This window comes from Kogia breviceps, chromosome 4 (genome assembly GCF_026419965.1).
Source record: "Kogia breviceps isolate mKogBre1 chromosome 4, mKogBre1 haplotype 1, whole genome shotgun sequence".
NCBI lineage: Eukaryota > Metazoa > Chordata > Mammalia > Artiodactyla > Physeteridae > Kogia > Kogia breviceps.
Genome location: NC_081313.1, coordinates 135,430,158 through 135,448,198, shown reverse-complemented (window position 1 = coordinate 135,448,198; position 18,041 = coordinate 135,430,158). Strand labels below are relative to the sequence as shown.

At 41.0% G+C, this 18,041-nt stretch overlaps 1 protein-coding gene across 6 annotated transcripts in view; it reads right to left on the bottom strand.

The window, feature by feature from the left end:
* EBF1 (EBF transcription factor 1) overlaps window positions 1-18,041 on the bottom strand; it is a 399,420-nt gene that overhangs the window by 144,343 nt on the left and 237,036 nt on the right. The gene's annotated exons all lie outside the window — the stretch shown is intronic.

Here is an 18,041-nt window from a genome sequence, read left to right as displayed (position 1 = left end):
CCTGAGAATTACTCAGAGTCCCCGACAACAACATGTAATTTAAGCCCCATAAATTCACAGATGATGAACCGGCAAGATACATGCTAGATGAATGTAAGGAGATGGTAAACACTTTTTATCTTAGCATCTACAAATAAAATATTCTAATTAGTAGTACTTATGAGAAGTAGGTAAGATTCACATAGTGACTGAAGTCCTTTGGCTTCTTGAACATACCCCGTATGTTTTCCTTACATGCATGCTATAGACAAAAGCTATTTGTGATGGAAGAAGGAACGTCCTGCCTCACTACCACCTTGATCTCTGAATTGATTCTAGAGTGAGATCCATGGGTTTTACTGGCTAGCGTGACCAAAGGTCCCATTTTGCCAGGAATAATTCTAGTTTACACCAGTTGTATTAGTGTAAGTATGAACAGTACCCACTTTAACTTTCAAAAGTGTCCTGGTCTGGGTGATAAATTAGATGAGTTATTTCTCTATTTCTTAGCTGGCAGGTGTTAAAGTTCATCACGGAAAGGCAGCAAGGATCAAAAGTGTCCAGTTTGGGCATTCTTGTTGGCCACCTACAACTAAACCTCTCCACCCGCCTACGTTTGGGGAAAGAAGCATATTAAAAGCTGCCAAAAGCTCTTTATTCCTTTTTACTTTTAGTGCTGTGAATTTCAGGCCCAAATATTTTCCCAAAATATTACATTGCATTAAAATGTTGATTAGTTAAATTCCCATAGGAATTTTCTTGTCTTCACCTTTTCTCCACTTCAAGTCTACACTGGAGTAAAATCTCTTCTTCAATACACATAATTTGTGAAGAACTATCACTCCAGGATGCCTCAGTCCGGACTTAGCTCTGTGTACACAGCCTATCAACCAAGTAACACCTCTGTAATGACAGCATAGCACAAAGATGCACCAAATTCGGCCAACTTCTGAAAACCAAACTGAGAGATATCCCAGCAGAATCTCTCTCCTCTCTGGTCTCTTAGAATCTGCCAAGAGGGAAGTATGGCGTGGGAATAACTCTTTGAAGAGAGACAATGACTTTGTCAACCCAAAAATAACATTTTAAAATGTAAACATCTTCCTGAAATGGCTCTTTCAACATCATGCAACATTCAACTGCCCATCAGTAAAAGCTGGCTTCTGAACAATCCTTCATCCTTACTTCCAGGTTCTCTTCACAGAGGCCAAAGTTTATCAACATTCTGAACCAGACAAATGACTCATGGAATACTGCTGAAACCCGACTGTGTAAAATGAAATCCAGCTCAAAGAGCAACTCTGTCATTCCCTAGCCCAACTGGCCCGTGCTGACTCCTCACTTCAGTAGTAGTCTGGGGGAAAGGAAAGGAGTTTGAGAGAGTGGTCACCATCCTAAGTGCCTTTGCACTGTCCCTTTCCTCTGAACTCTGAGGCAAATGCTGGGTAGTCCTAGTGATCACACACTGCTGTCAGACTCTGTGTAATGTGGTGGAGGTCGGGACAGTGAGTCTGCCATCTTGCTGGGGTTCAAGCCTACATCCAAAGACACCTGAAATGTGAAAACTGGCTGCTTCTTCCAAACATAGCTGGTTGGGATTCCCATCCAAACTCTGACAGGTACTGCTGTGTGACTTTGATAAATAGCTGAACTTCTCTGCACCACACTTTCCTTATCTATAAATTGGGTATGATACCAGTCCCTACCATATAAGGCAAGTGTGAAAATTAACTGCAATGATGCATAGTGTCTGGAGCACAGTAAGCATGGTGATGGTGGCAGTAATAATAATCATGTATTTCATGTATTAGGTGCTTACTTCGTGCTCAGAACGCTAAGAACTTTAAATGCATTTTCCCAACTCAAGCCTCCTAAATAAACTCTAGTATTAATCCCATTTTACTGATGAGGAAACTGAGGTTCGGAGAAGTTAAGTTGCCCAAAGGTTATTAAGTGTGAATCAACTCAAATCTGCACAGAGCCTGTGCTTTTAACCATTATGCTATAGTAGCTTTAATAATAATAGAAGTAGTGCAGTATTGATATTAATACTAATTGTACCACTGACAGCAACTGTACTATAATGGCAATTGCACAAATAAGTGTAATCATAAGACTAATTATTAGTACGATTGTTTCCACTCCGTCAACATGAATATTGTGGAGGGAGACGTCGCTGCCTTTCTCCATCCAGTGGGTACCCAGCTCCCATTCCCGGTTCCCCAGGGTTGATAATATTTGCTGCCTGTGTGTGTTTAAGCTATTTGAGCCCAGACTCGACAGCCAGATTCAGGTTGTGTTAGAAGGAGCTGTCAGCACACCCTCTGACATCTTCAAGTCAGACAACTGCTAGCCACCGTGGGGGGGGTCCATCTGGTGCCAAAATGGATTTTGAAAGACCGGCAAACAGGACGCTAGCTCTGCCAGAGAGAAACAGAATCAAGGGAGCAGGGGATCTTCTGTCTCAGCGATGAGCCGGGGCGAGGCGCCTGTCACCAGCCCATCGTTAGCACAAAAGCTATGCCGGGCACACACCAGATCCCCATTACCCTAAGCAGCCCTGTCACTTGGCACGCTGGCAGAATCTCCTACCCGCCCTCTCAACAGCAGATCACTAGCTGAAACTGAAGGCTTGACCATCTGTCGTGGGGAAGAGACGGCATCAACTGGTGCCTGGGGCCTCGCACAAGCCCTTATGTGGCAAAGACACTCTGAAGGGCCAGTTCTTTTGGAGAAAGGCAGCCCTGCCCCAGGGGGAGCATCAGGAACTCTTTCAAAGTTTGCCCCCAAGTAGATGCCAAATGTCTGACCCTTTCGGATCACACTTCCTTAAAGGAACTGAGAGGAGTTAGAAGCAGGAGTTAAAAATATCCCCACCGAGACACGAAGTTAGACATGGTACACAAACTTGGGGGATGATTTATCAGGCTGTTTTTAAGGCATTTGTAAACCTGGGGGACACGTGCACTTCTGCTGGCCTATGGAGAAGATCTCAGATTCCGAGGGGGTGCTTTGAACAATGCGGAGGTTAGTGTAACTCAAAACCTCACTTTTGTCTAACAAATTACCACATTTTGAGTGTCGGGTGTGTTTGATAACGTTGTCGGGGTGGGGGGAAAGAGTGTGCAGCCTTACCCCAACCGTGGGAAACTGACCTAAGGCAGGACAAAGCCCCTATTGACCCTTTAGCGTTCCAAAGAGTTCCATAAACTACAGGAAACAGCCCAACCAGGACCAAACTCCAGGGGTTTTTTTTTGTTTTTTTTTTTTTTGGTAGAGGGGAGGAGTGGCGAGAAACCTGACACCTTTCCGCTAACTTTCAATACGAATAATGTCTTGTGTTCATACAGTGTTATATTATCCAAAGCACTTATATACCCAGAATCTCACTAAATACTCACAAAAGTCCTACAAATTAGGCAGGCCAGGAATGATCAACCCATTTGAATGGTAAAAAAACTAAGACTCAACAAAATTAAGATATTTATTTACAGTCAAAACTAAACTAATACCCTATATTAGCCCAAAGGACTCATCATGGTATGAATTTTCTCCGTGATTTATAGGACTTTATAAGTGACCTAAACCAATACTGAGTCTATCTTCCTCGTCGTGCATATGGGAAAATTGAGAGATCAGAAGACACGACAATACTCACACAGCTATAATCATTCTGAGAGATAAAACTATAATCCACATGTCCTGACTTCTAGTTGTGTGATTTTTCCAATACAGTGTTAGCTTTTCAAAAGCCAACCCAATAAAAGCTCAACACTGGAGCTACTGCACTACTTAGTCTACTACCTCAATTAGGAAAGTGACAGTCATAAAACCAAAAGTTACATCCTATTGAAAGTTGTGTTTAGGTTCACCAATGAGGCTAATGTAGGACATTACCCATCGTTGAACATTAACTGAGTCGACCACACACATTTGTAGAACATAATTGTTTATTCGGTGATTTCCTTGTATCACATTTTACCAACCAATAGATATTCAGTATTAGGAGTAGCTTTCACGTGACAAGCACGGTGCTGGATACCAAAGGTACCACTAGGCTCCCCCAAAAGGAAAGTTGATGAAATTAGCCAACAGGATATGACCCATCTATACGAGGACGTAAAATAACAAAAAATTATCTGTGTATACCCAGCACATGGCACAAGACTCAGAACCAACGGGTTTTCAGTAAATATTTGTACAACTAAACAGAATCCAGGACCTCCTAAGGATAGAAATGGGAACATTCTAAAATGAAGACAGCAGTAGAGTATACTGGACAGGAGCCTGGGTTAAAGATAAGACAAGCCTGGGTAAATTTCTACAATTCCCTGAACCTCAGTGGCCTCAGTAAAACATGGGAATAACAGTACCTCCCTCCTAGCAACATGGTGTGGCTTTCATCATAATTCTAGCTTTACTCTTTAATTAACTGTGTGACTTTAGAAAAGTTACTTAACCTCTCTGTGCCTCAATTTTCTCATCTTTAAAATGGGGACAATAAAAGAAACTACTTCAGAAGGTTATTGAGAATTAAGTGAGTAATATATGTGGAGTGTTTAAATAGTACCTGGCATAGAAGAAGAGATAATTATTTTCATTATCATTTGTCCCTGGCCACTGCTCACTGCCTAACACTCAGAGATATTGAGATTTTTTCAGGTACAGAAGGTATTCTTCTCTCTTTGAATGCTAAGGTTAAGAAAAGAAGCCAAGATCTATGTAACTGACGAGAACTATAGGTTTCATTGAGTGACCTACAAAAAGAAATAAAAAAGAAACCAAACAGAGATAATAATGACTACAGCAGCTCTACCCAAAGGCCAAGACATAAAGGAGAGAGGTAGTAGCTTAAATCACAGAGGACTCCAGCTAGTCACAACTGAAGGACATACACAGTAAAACCGTCCATTAGGCAACAGCTTATACATCATTAATTATTATGCAAAGTGTTGCAATAGATCTGGGCTGAGCAGGTTGAGTTTTCCCCTCCCCCACCCAAATTCTGAAAAATCATGTCTGGACGTTTTCAGCCGCTCTCATAATGTCCAGACTGTAAAGGAAAAGCATCAAGGCACACCTAAACTAAGACATAAAAGCCCCATTTGCAGTCTTAAGTCTCCCTGAAAGTTCCTCTGACTTATGCCCACAGATGGTTATGTGGCAGACGATCCTTCTCAAAGATATTCAAGACACGGAGACTCACTCTGGCCCAGTGAAGGAAACAGCTGTGTGGAAACAACTGTGGGGTCCCTTCTGTGTGAAATTCAAGCTGTTCCCACACACACTCGCCGGAGGGTAGAGAGAGAAATGCCTCATGATTCAAAGGGCCTCATTGGAGGAGTCCCTGTCATAGACTGAGCCATCCTCTTTGCTTTGACGACGAAGCACAGAACTGCCTGCTCCAGGACCAGATCTACTGCCCAGACGTAACCAAGGAAGACTTTCCAGGAGTACAAGGATTCTCTCAAATTAAAAATATTTAACCAGAAAGTACCTATCCCTATCCAGACCGCCGGAGATGCCAGAGACTGTTTCAGAAATACCATCACTACTCCATGGGAGCCCTCCATGAAGAGGTAAATACGAGTCCATGGCCGCTGCCATGAAAAATAGATCTCCCTTCAAAACAGGGGACGAAAACAGCTAGAAAGAGAAAACTTTATTTTCAATGTCAACACTTTTGGGTTCCTAGTCCACAGGAAAAGTTGTAGAGTACCGTTCATGCATGTGAAAATATGATACCCCTAAGTCTGCCAAAATCCTAGGGATGCCACCAGGGCAGGCTGAGGAGGCTGAACCTCTGTGAGGGCAAAGGTTTCTCACTGCCTGGCTGACCTCCTCTCCTTTCCTGATATTCAAGTATGCTGCTGAGAGAGGACCTGCCTTGACTCAAACCCCCCCAGTTCTGTCTGAGAGATGAGGAAGGCAGGAAGGGGTGAACTAGGCTCACAGAGAGGCTTCTGTGCAGATGAGGCACATTCTCTCCTCCCTTCCCACAGTGGGAGGTGGAATGATACCAAGCTGTGGCTCTATCTTGGGGATCCCAGAGGGAGAGCATGTGCTGCCCCTATTCTTGGCCACTGACTTCAAGGAGTTTACCTTTTCCCCTGGCCAAGGTCCCTGGGATCTTAGACACTTTTGGAAAGTGTTCTCAGCCTGAAGGGACGAACATGATCAAACTGAAAAGCATCCATGACCTCAGAGCTCAAGCTGGGCCGTAATAGAAGGACATAATTAGTGGCAAGGATTTACCAAAAAGAAAGAAAAAGGTGTTTGGGATAGCATAGCAGCAGAATAAAGAATTTTAAAATAGTTTTCAGTAAAAGGATCCATAACAAACAGTTCTCCTGGTGCTAAAAGTCAAATCTGAAAGGTGGGAAAAAGCACCAGGAGAGTGAGAGGGGAAGACAGAATAACCAGTGGCCAATGGGGAAAGAATAAATCACAATTCTTTAGAAATGACATGGAGAAGGGAAGCCAGAGCAAGGGTGCTGTAGCTTACACCAACTGCTATAAAGGTTAGACTGGAAATTAAATGAGAAAGCATCACACATCCAAACAACTGTAGAACTTGGTGTGGCAGAGCAGGTATTCATCTTCAGGGATACTCTTTTATGAAGATTACTCAAATGCCAAGTGTTTCCTGCTTAAATGCATTAAGGTACAAACCCTGGCCCTGGGCAGGCATTTTGAGTCACCCTAGTAGTTTGATATGCAACAGGAATGAGGCAGATAACAAAACCAAGTATTGTCCATTGACGGAGAAATGCATAAAGAAGATATGGTACATATATACAATGGAATATTACTCAGCCATAAAAAAGAACGAAATGATGTCATTTGCAGTGACATGGATGGACCTAAAGATTGTCATACTGCATCAAGTAAGTCAGACAGAGAAAGACAAATATCATATAATATTGCTTATAAGTGGAATCTAAAACAATGGTACAAATGAACTTATTTACAGAACAGAAATAGAGTCACAGAAGTAGAAAACAAACTTATGGTTACCCAGAGAGGAAGGCGGGAGGGATAAATTGGGAGACTGGGATTGACACATACACACTACTATATATAAAATAGATAACTAATAAGGACCTACTGTATAGCACAGAGAACTCTACTCAATACTCTGTAATGGCCTATATGGGAAAAGAATCGAAAAAAGAGTGGATATATGCATATGTACAAGTGATTCACTTTGCTGTACAGCAGAAACTAACACAACATTGTAAATCAACTATACCGATAAAAATTAATTAAAAAACAAAACAAACCCAAGTATTTGTCCTTCTTGGGGCTGGGCATAGACTGAGAATGTATTTGTCTTAAACTGTTTCCATTACAAGGATCATGATCTGCAATGAATCACATGGCACAGAGTTCCTGCAGACCCAGGGATAGGATCTGAGACAGGCACTTCTGGGTCCTTCCCCAGGATGGAAAAAATGCAAATGCAGTGGCAAATTTGTTTCAATAACAATGACCCATCCCACAAAGCCCGGCCTAAAAGGTGAAGTAGGAGGAGCCTCAACACCTCAACTTAGCAGGTACTACAGCAGACACATGAGTATACCATGTACAAGACACTGTTCTGAGTGCTTTACATGTATTAATCCATTTACTCTTCACTACAACCCTATGAAGTACTATCTCAATTCTCATGTTATAGATAACACTACTGCAGGGTTATGAGATTTGCCCAAGGTTTCCTATCAAGTAAGTGGTAGAGCTGGGATTTGAATGTAGGCAGTTTGGCTCCAAAACCCACATCCATGAAACTACATTCCTTTGTATGTTATATATATGATAGATATTATGGGAGTACAGATCATTGACTATATCTAGCTATTGTCTTATCAGCATCATCAAATTCATTCAAGATTAGAGCTGAAGTCACCATACAAATTTCTGGTATTGCCACTAGAATATTCCCAATTATAAATGTTAATGTGTTTCAATTTTGCTTATGAACACCCTCGCCTATTTCAAATGCATTTTAACCACAATTAATGACCAGTGGGTCTGGTAATAGAGTCAAACCAAGTTCAGAGAATGATGGCCAAAGCAAAATCAGTGTAACTGGGGTCTCTTGGGAGGAGTCAGTGAACATCACCTTTAAGGATTTAGTTATACTATCTGTGGTTACCAGTTCTACAAGTCACTATCTTTGAATGTCTTTCTTGCAGACAGAAAGCCACAGGTTGAAAATAAAAGGCTTTTAGTACCCCTCTGTTTAATACCTATGTGTATAAAATTTTAAAGCAGACTCATTTAGAATCTGATGTTACAATTTCACTTTTCCTCCTAAGGACTCTAAGAGTTTCGCTATTAATTTCCCCTGTGGAGGTGACCGACACCAGAGAAAGATCAAGAAGTTCAAATCCACAGTAACTGAAACATGAGGGTTTTTTTGAACACCCAAGTCACTATTGTTTTTCAAGACTTTATGAACTGTAAATGTTCAGTGTCATTCATTTACTCAAACAATAAATATTCCCAGAGAGCCTAACATGTACCAGTTCTTTTCCCTTAATACAAACTGTACTAAGATCACACTGACTTTGGTTCAAGTTTTTCTCCAAAAGAAAAAAATAACTTTTATTTTTAAGGAAACCACTTAAAAATAGAATTTCCAGGGGAAAAAAATGGACTCTGCAGGTGATAGGGTTGTTGAGTAATTACAAAGAAAGGTTGACTACTCATAAAGTATTAATCTGTTGTGAGTGTTCCGGCCAGGGCTGGATCAGGGGGTCAAAGTCCCTAATAATGTCAAGATTTTACCTTTCCAGTCACATTGGTCCCCTACTCTTTACCTTCCTGCATTCTTTGCTTCACTCATGTCGAGATACACCCTGCGCCCTGAACATGAAGTTTCCTTCCTGCCTTCCCCAAAGGCTGGATTCCTGGGTCTGAAATGCCTTCCCCAGCCCCACACCATCTCACCTTCCCATAATCCTACTTATCTTCCAGGTGCAGTTTAAATGCACTGAGCCCAAGAACCTAGAATTAATCATTCCCTTCACCATTCTGCTACAGATCTGGTCACACTCGGTCTTCACATTCTGTACTCCAGTCACTTGAGTAATCATCTTCCCCCTCCATAGCACTGTGGACACCTTTAGAGTGCCTCTGTCTTCCCCACAGCACCAGGTACAGCTGTATTTGGAAAACAGTAAGTAAATATCTGACTTGATTGACCACGAGTATTAATGGCAGTTAACTTTGAATTACAGCACAAAGATCACGTCTTTCTTTTTTCCTATTTTTTCTCTATTTTCTGAATTTCTTCTGAATAGGCATTACTTTAAGAAGAGACAAACAACTTAATTTTTGTAAAAATTGAAGTGAATATCATTTAGAATAGAATCTAGGGAATGCTGCCCCCATTTTGCAATGGATAAATTGAGAACTAAAAATGATGAGTGTCTTTGCCAAAGTCTTTATGCTCTAAGATATTCCAGTTGATTAAAATAAGAACCACCTAAGAGCTATCCATCTCATACTCTGTAAAATGTAGATCATTTATTAGTTTCTCATATGTATAATTCATAAAAGAGTATCAACTGGGCAGATTCCACACCATTGGTATACTCAATTTCCTACTTTACAATTCCTCAGCATCAAAGTTTAAAATATTTTATTTAAGTTAAACTTGCCACTGGTCTTAAAGCATTTAAGCATAATCCAAAGGGACAAAATGTCATGTAACTAATAGTATGAAATGGATCACCTCTCTCCAAAATTCTACATACCCTTCTGACGACTTCATTGAAACCCAATGGTTAAAGCTCTTGGTGATTTGCTATTTCTTGGTTCAGCTTATTTCTTTAAGTTATCCATTAAATTATTCAGTCCCTCCTTCATTAAGTATTAACTAAGCACCAACTACGTGCCAAGCTCAAGCACAGAAGACAACTTCACCCCTGCCCTTATAGAAGCTCATCAAAGTGCAGGCCACCTATGGCAGAATTATCTGGGAAACTTGCGCTGAAGGGAGTAGGTTAGGGGGTAAGATACTCAGATAATTCGGATGTACACTGAATGTTGAGCCTTGATATCTAATTTGTTTTCTAAAATCAAAAGTCATGTCAATAGCATGTGACAAATGCAAAGTTATACACCAGAAATAGTGAACTGCACAGAAGGGATGGACATCTAATCATGTGTCATTGAAACCAGGTGTAAAAACTTATGTCAAATCACCTCTGGGTAAAAAGAAAAATTAAATTCATTCACCCACACCACCTCCTGTCCAATATAAGCCACAAAGAAAGGAGTTCCTGGTTGCCAGGGAAAGCTGATACTTGACAAATTTTTGCTTCAAGGAAAAGAAATAAGCTCATTTTTCTACCAAAAAGGAAAGAAAAGATAAAGGCATCAGCTGAAGAAGCTGTTCCCCAAGAGAGAAGCAAAAAGTCTTGCTAGGATGAAAATTATTTCAAAGCCTATTTAAACCATCAACATCCCTTTTTTAAAAATCTCACTCCCCTTGTCTGTTCACTTTTCTGGACACATCCTTCCTCATCCCAATCTCAGCATCATTCTGTGTTGCCTCCCATCCTCCAGGCTCACACACCATTGGGGATAATGAATTTAATTTGAGCAATGGCTTTCATTGAAAAAAATCACTGCATTCCAACATGCCACATAAGTGAAGTTCAGACAAAAACAAGTGACTCCTTAATTTGGATTTAAAGCTCAGGATCAGTCTCCAAATAAAAATGACCAGTGGGCATCATGCCCACAGAGCACTGACAATAATCTCATGAGCTTCAAATTATTCCAGTTTATATTATGGGTGATCCAATAAGTCTGTGTGTTCTAGTTCATAAAAATATAAGAAGAAATTTATCATCTTAAAATCATAATGCAAAATAGAGTCTGACATGTTATTAAGCACTATTTCTCATGATATCATAAGGATGCTGATGGAATATGAAACTAAAGCAATATTGTAGATGAACAATGACATAATTGAGACTTTCTGAGGGTGTTTTGCAGCTCACAGGTCACACTCCCTTGCCCTCCCCTCCCAACAAGTCACTCTTAAACAGCTTCAGTTTAAACCAGAAACACTGGAAACAAAACTCCAAAGAAGCTTTTATCACAAAATTGGTTGATCATTTAGTAAAATGGGACAAGAACTTAAAATTTATCTAGTCCAGATATTCTTAATTTAGAGTCACTGGATGGTCTACATACGGCTCTTGAATACCTGAATGTTGTATCCGAAGTTTTATCCATACTTTTTCTCTGGAGAATGGGTCAAGATTGTGGAAGGAATCAGTGAGTTGATTGCCCAGAATCCATTTTCCTCTATTTTTGATAACAGTCCTCCATGCTTCTTTTGAAAAACTTCCGTGTTCTCACCCAAGAGTCCTTGTATTTCATCAGTATAAAGTCATTCCACACCTGGGCCACAGCAGTGCCTGTAATCCAGGCCTAACCAGTCATGGCATCACTCAACTATATAACCGCTTTAGAGATGAGCATGTGATCCAAGTCAAGCCAATCAGGCCCAATCCAAACTAGCTGGAGGACTTTTGCCTGAGTGGCTCAAAACAGAGATGGGCTCCATTCTTCTCAGAGTTGAACCTGGAAAAATGTGAGGCTGTGTGTGCTGGAAAATTCTATTCTTCGAGATGAAACCATAATAGAATAAAATCTACTAGTATCCCACCTAATAGAGATCACAGGACAAGGAAACTCTGCTAGGTGAGGAGGAGAGAATGTAGAGGAATTCACATCATCCGATGCCCTCCAGGAAAGGAGGAGGAAAGTAGAGATGGAGATGTTGACAGAATGATGAAGCTGAGAAGGTAGCAAAAGGCAGGATCCCCCAAAAAAGTGTATGTGAAAGAGAGAGAATATTCTACTATATTGAGCCCTGGTAACTTTCAGGCTGTACAATCTCAATATGCTATGGCCCCCTCTCAACTCTCGGTCCAGATAGATAGATAGATAGATAGACAGACAGACAGACAGACAGACAGATCTCTCCAGGCAGGTAACAACAATGAGTGAACTAGGCTACATGTAACACTTTAGACAGTACCAGGAACTGTAGTAACTGAAGAGAGGATGTCTGGTCCACGTGGGGCAGCCTCACTCTTCTCCAGCTAACTGACTCCACGGGGGAACTTGGGGACAGTGTTGCCAGAGCTTCCCATTTTGAGAGAAGCTGGAAATACATATTAAGTGTGAAGTCTGCCAATCTTCCAGACAATATAAGGGCCAAATATAACAGATCTGGGAGTGCAGTCCCAGTTTGCATCTCTTGCTCTAAAGTGTAATAACCAAATTAGCAGCAAGTCATTTGTCTGTGAGGCTAGGGAAGAGCTTCTTTGGGCCCATTTTTTAATTTAAAAAAGTAATTTAAAAAAAAGGAGCCCTGTGGTTCCACTAAATGGGACTCCTCTCATAATAAAAAAAAAAGTAGTTTTTGCGTTTGAGGTAATGGCATGTTTTGTTTTGTTATTTTTGAGAATCCTTGTCACCTGAAATCCAGACGTACTCAAGCTTGATTTTCCCCCAGACTTTTGGCAGCTGACATGTTGAGTGATGGGAAAAGTTAGGAAAAACATCTGCACCCAGAAGCACATTTATCAGCATGAGGCTGCCCACGGACATGAATACAGACACAGGGAAAACCATCCACGCCCACCTGTTCAGAGCTGGTTTTCCTAGGGCACTTAATTCAATCAGAAGCAGTAAGTTTTATTAGCATTTTACAACCAATTAACCATGCAGGAAACAAAACAACTGATTCGGTGCCTTCCTCCTGGCTTCTGAAGAGTCTGTGGCCTGGAAAGTCTGCAATTTGGAACAAGGTCTATGGAAGAAGATATTACCAACCCGGTACAAGCAAGTTTTCTCCCTTCTTACATTTAATGGGAGGACACATGAGCCTGGGCGGCCTCACTAGCATGGGAATCACTCAGGATTTCACCGAGATCCTCCATTTCACTCAGCAGGTGCCAGGCACTGGGCATTTACAGGGATCATTCCAATGAATCCTGACACTCCCAGACAGTTAGGTCCTATTAATGGCCCCATTTCACAGGTGAATATACTGAGGCCAGAGAGGTTGGTAAAAGAGTTCAACATCTCATCCAGGCTGTAAGTAGCAGAACCAGGACCTGACGCCAGGTTATAGTTCATAACAGAGAGCAAGACTATAGTTTAGGGCTCACTGCCTACCCTTGGACCAAGTTAAATGTGAAACTATATGATAAGAGTGGGCTTCTGTTATTTCCAGGGATAAATCTCCTTAGATGAAAAACAGGTATTCAAACTTGTGCTAAGATCTACTAGCAATAATTCTTTGCTAAGTCAATAATAAAAAATAATGGTATACTTTTTAAACTATGCTTCACTTGAAAAATCATCTCTTTTCTAACTTTTCTTGAATTGCTCTTCAAAAAAACTCTTGAAAGATGTGTTAGGGGATGGGTAGAGTTGCCCCCATTTGATGGATTAGTCTATTGAGGCTCAAAGAGGTCAAGTGGTATGGCCAAAGTCACTCAGTTGCTTAGTGGCAGCCTCTATTTCGACTCCAGCCTTGGGGTCTTCCTTTCACTTCCACAAACATGTCAAGCTCTTCCTCACTCTGGGCCCTGGAATGACCTGGCCCAGTTCTTTCTCATCCTTTAGATCTTCCTTAGACATCGCCTCCCCAGGGATGACTTTCTTGCATCCTACCTCTGTGGTTCCCTTCAGTCCCCATCACTGTCATTTTTACCCAGAGCCTAGGATAGGGCTCGACATTGGGCACTAAAATATTTGGGAAATGAATGAACAAGTAAGTGAATGAATGAATGCCTGGGGGAATTCCCAACTTTCTGATTCTCCTAATTATTAATAGGGATAGATTGGGAGTTTGGGACTGACATGTACACACTACTATATTTAAAGCAGATAACCAACAAGGACCTACTGTACAGCACAGCGAACTCTAGTCAATATTCTGTAATAACCTAAATGGGAAAAGAATTTGAAAAAGAAGAGATATATGTATATGTATAACTGAATCACTTTGCTGTGTGTCTGAAACTAACACAACATTGTTAATCAACTATACTCCAATACAAAGTAAAAATTAAAAAAATAATAATAGTGACTAAACAAAAGGATTTTCTCCCCATCACTCCCAGTTAGAACCCCTTGGAGGGTGACAGACAAAAATGAATCCTGCCCCAGAGATATTTAAGGGTCATCTGCTGAAAGGAGACCATGATGTGACACCCCCCCCACCCCAAAATGCACACACTTGATCTTCAATGTCTTTCCCAGTTGACTCAAGGCTAGCTTCCTAATTCTGGTGGGAAGACCCACACAACATGCTGGAGATAAGAAAAATGGTGATAAATGAATAGTTTTCCTTACTAATGGAAAGCACAGCATCCTCAGAGTTAAGCAGAGAAGTTGCAGGTGGGTGCGAAAGGCTACAGTTGAGGTCCCTAATTCTCCCTGAGTTTTCATCTTCGTCTGGGGTGCTCCTCAGATGGCTACGATGTGTAACAAAGAGGCCCCTAACTGAAACCTGACAATCCCAGGCTAGGAGCTGTGGAGGGCAGTGGGTCTGCTTGAACCCCATATGTGTTCTCTCCCAACCAAACAGTCCACTTCCAGAACATTTCTCTGAACCCATAGAGAGTTTTGGGTTTTCTTTTTTTTTACAAAAAGATGGATCTTCCCTTACAAAGATAGTGATGATAAGTTGTTCTCAAAGGGAACAGTCTGGGAAAACATGGGATTTCATGCATTCTTCCTTGCATTATAGGATCAAGTGTGCATGCACTCTCTACTGCGATGATTCTTAACCATGCCTCAGAATACCAATTTCCTTCTGATAATGGTTGATTTTTTTTTAAGGGAAAGAGTGCTCCAAAGTAGCCTAACTGAATATTTTACCAAAAGTTGGGTTTTAGAAAAATAGTAGTGAGTAAAAGCATAGCTGATACTTATTGAGTACTTACTATGTGCCAGATACTGTGCTTAGCACATACTTTATTTATTTTTAAATTTGATTGAAGTATAGTTGAATTTACAACATGTTAATTTCTGCTGTACAGCAAAGTGATTCAGTTATACATATATATATATTCTTTTCATGCTCTTTTCCATTATGGCTTATCACAGGATATTGAATATAGTTGTCCTCAATATGAGGACCTTATAGTTTATCCATCCTATATATAATAGTTGGCATTTGCTAATCCCACACTCCCAATCCTTCCCTCCCCCTTGGCAACCACAAGTCTGTTCGCTATGGCTGTGAGTCTGTTTCCACATTGCAGATAAGTTCATTTGTGTCATATTTTAGATTCCACATGTAAGTGGTATCATATGGTATTTGTCTTTCTCTTTCTGACTTACTTCACTTTAGTATGATAATCTCTAGGCCCATCCATATTGCTGCAAATGGCATTATTTCATTCTTTTTTATGGCTGAGTAATATTCCATTGTACCTATATATCCCATCTTCTTTATCCATTCATCTGTTGATGGACATTTAAGTTTTTTCCATGTCTTAGCTATTGTGAATAGTGCTGCTATGAACATAGGGGAGTACACACTTTATTTTAATCCTCACAGCAACCTGACACTCCTCCATCCACCCATTCACCCTCCATCCTCGCCCCAACTCTCCAGGGAAGAAAACAGCTGAATGACAAAGAGATTAACTTGTCTACCAACAGACAGCTCCTGGCAAGTATAGACAAGATTTGAACACAGGGGCTCACTAGGCAGCCTGAGCTCTAAGAGCTGGAACAGAGCTCTCCAGGCACATAGTTTCTCTACGCTCCTGGAGGACACAGCAGTCAACATGCACTGACAGCTACTGTATTTCTCTCTGTCCACAGACACTATGTGCTAAAATCTGTGCAAATGCCTATTTGTTTTTGAAAAATTTTAAGCTTCCTTCTGTTGTTGAAGCACCCCCCTTCTTCGCGATCTGGACCAAACTTACCCCTGTAATCTTCTTCCTCCCATTTTGCACCTTCAAGCTTATGTGGACCACTTCTCCCTTCCATTCATCACTCTCTCTGCTTTGCTAACTCTGCACCTTTGCACATGCTATGGCTCCTCCTAGCACACTTCCTCTTTCCCTCTACCATCCTTTCTCACCTGAGCAACTAGTCATCATCAGTCAAGACCAAGTTCAAACATTACATGTATTAGGGCACTGCCCTGACCCTCCCAAACCAATATCCTCAAACTCTCTCCTTTGCGCTCCCACCATAATTATAATGTTGCAAACAATCAAGTTTCATTTCTCTGCTGCCCTAACACAAGTTCCCACTCATTCACCATGGCATCAATTTTTATAAGATTCATATCTTGAAGACTGAAATTTCACCAACATCCTAAGTATAATCTTTTTGGTGCTGTTAATCATTGAACTAGAATCCTGCACTGGGCTATTTATACTCTGAATTGCTCACATTTCTTCCCTTAGGAACTAAACATAAAAGCGAGTACAAGTGCTTTGTGTCTCAAGTAAGACAGTCCATTCACCAACAGTCTCGGGTCGGTGTTGGGTAGTGGTTTTCTGTACTAAACACAGAGAGTTAAGAAAAAAATCCATTTAACTCTGATTTCTTGCTTTTTGCTAGAAAGCTTTATAAGTCACTGCTTGGTCTCACCTAGTAGAAGGGTCACTGCTTTAGCAGGGATTGTGACAAGCCTCTCCAGAATTAGAGTACTTTATTATCACGTTAATACTGGAAGAAGTCACATAATTAACAGAATTTATCCTCATTTACTCTTTAAAACACTAATATTCAATCTCTCTGGCTCTGTTTAATTACTTTCCTTAACATAACTTCTTTTTCCAAGTTGACCTTTCCTGGGCTTATCTACAGAAATGTGTTAAAACTTTTTCTCCCTCTACTCCATTTAAACTGCTAGACTTCATTCATTTGAATACGCATAAAAGGTGCACCAGGGTCTGTCATAGTTCACACGATGCCTTTGAATTAGCAGCCATAACGGTGTCATACTTGTGTGGAGATCCTCTGTTCAGAGTAAGTGATGACAGCCACCAGAATTAGTGTTAATTGTAATATGACACTCGCATTATACTCAGTGCTTTCTAGTGGTAAACTAGCATTAGTTCAGGTGCCTAAGAAATTCAGAAGCTGAGACACCACAATTCTTTAAAGAGAACAGCAGATCTGCCTGTCACATGCTGCCTTCTTCAAGACCTGTTGGTTCAAGAGTGAAGAGAATGGGGGAACACACACACACACACACACACACACACGCATCAACACAAAGTCACCATTAGATAACAAAGTCATCATCAAATAACAAATCTGGAAGACACTGAGCTTGCTCTTTCCTCTCTCCTGATTTTGTTCTTTTATGCAGCAAAGTAGTAGAGAAATCAAGGTTTAAATGACATTTAGTAGAGACTGAACTCCTGCTCCCTTTTTTCTGAAACACAGATAAAAAATTGTGCCTCTGTATTTCATACTGAGATGGTCTACAGCCTTGTCAGGAAGATAGGGGCTCAGAGCGAAGGAGAGGATCTTCACCTTGAATAGATCTTTCAGTGTTACGGTAGTTGGTTCACTTCTAATGGAAGGTAACCCCTTCCTGATGAGGTCAGAGTGGGGCTGGGTGAGTGATGGGAGACAATGGATAAAATGGACAGTTCTCCTGTTTCCTTGGACAGTGAGTCCTAGGCATAGAGAATACAGACAGACTTCTGCCTGGGACACATCAGTAACTTGAGACGTCCACAGCAATCATCTTCCCCTTTGTTTGTTTATCAAGGGAAGAATCAGGCCCAATTCATTTTCCCTACAAGACACCCATCTTGGTTGGAATGTGAAGAAATAGCAGATGAGAGGTCTTCCTCATCTGCCTTCCATTTTAGCCAGGTGACACGTGGGAAACTATAGTGGTCTTTATCCCAAAGTAGAATAACCTTGTGAGCCCACAAACATGATACGACCATGTTCGCTGGGAAATAAAAGAGTACTCTCCAACCTCCAAGCTTTAGCTCCGTTGTTCCTCTGATCCGTAATGTCTTTCTCTCCCT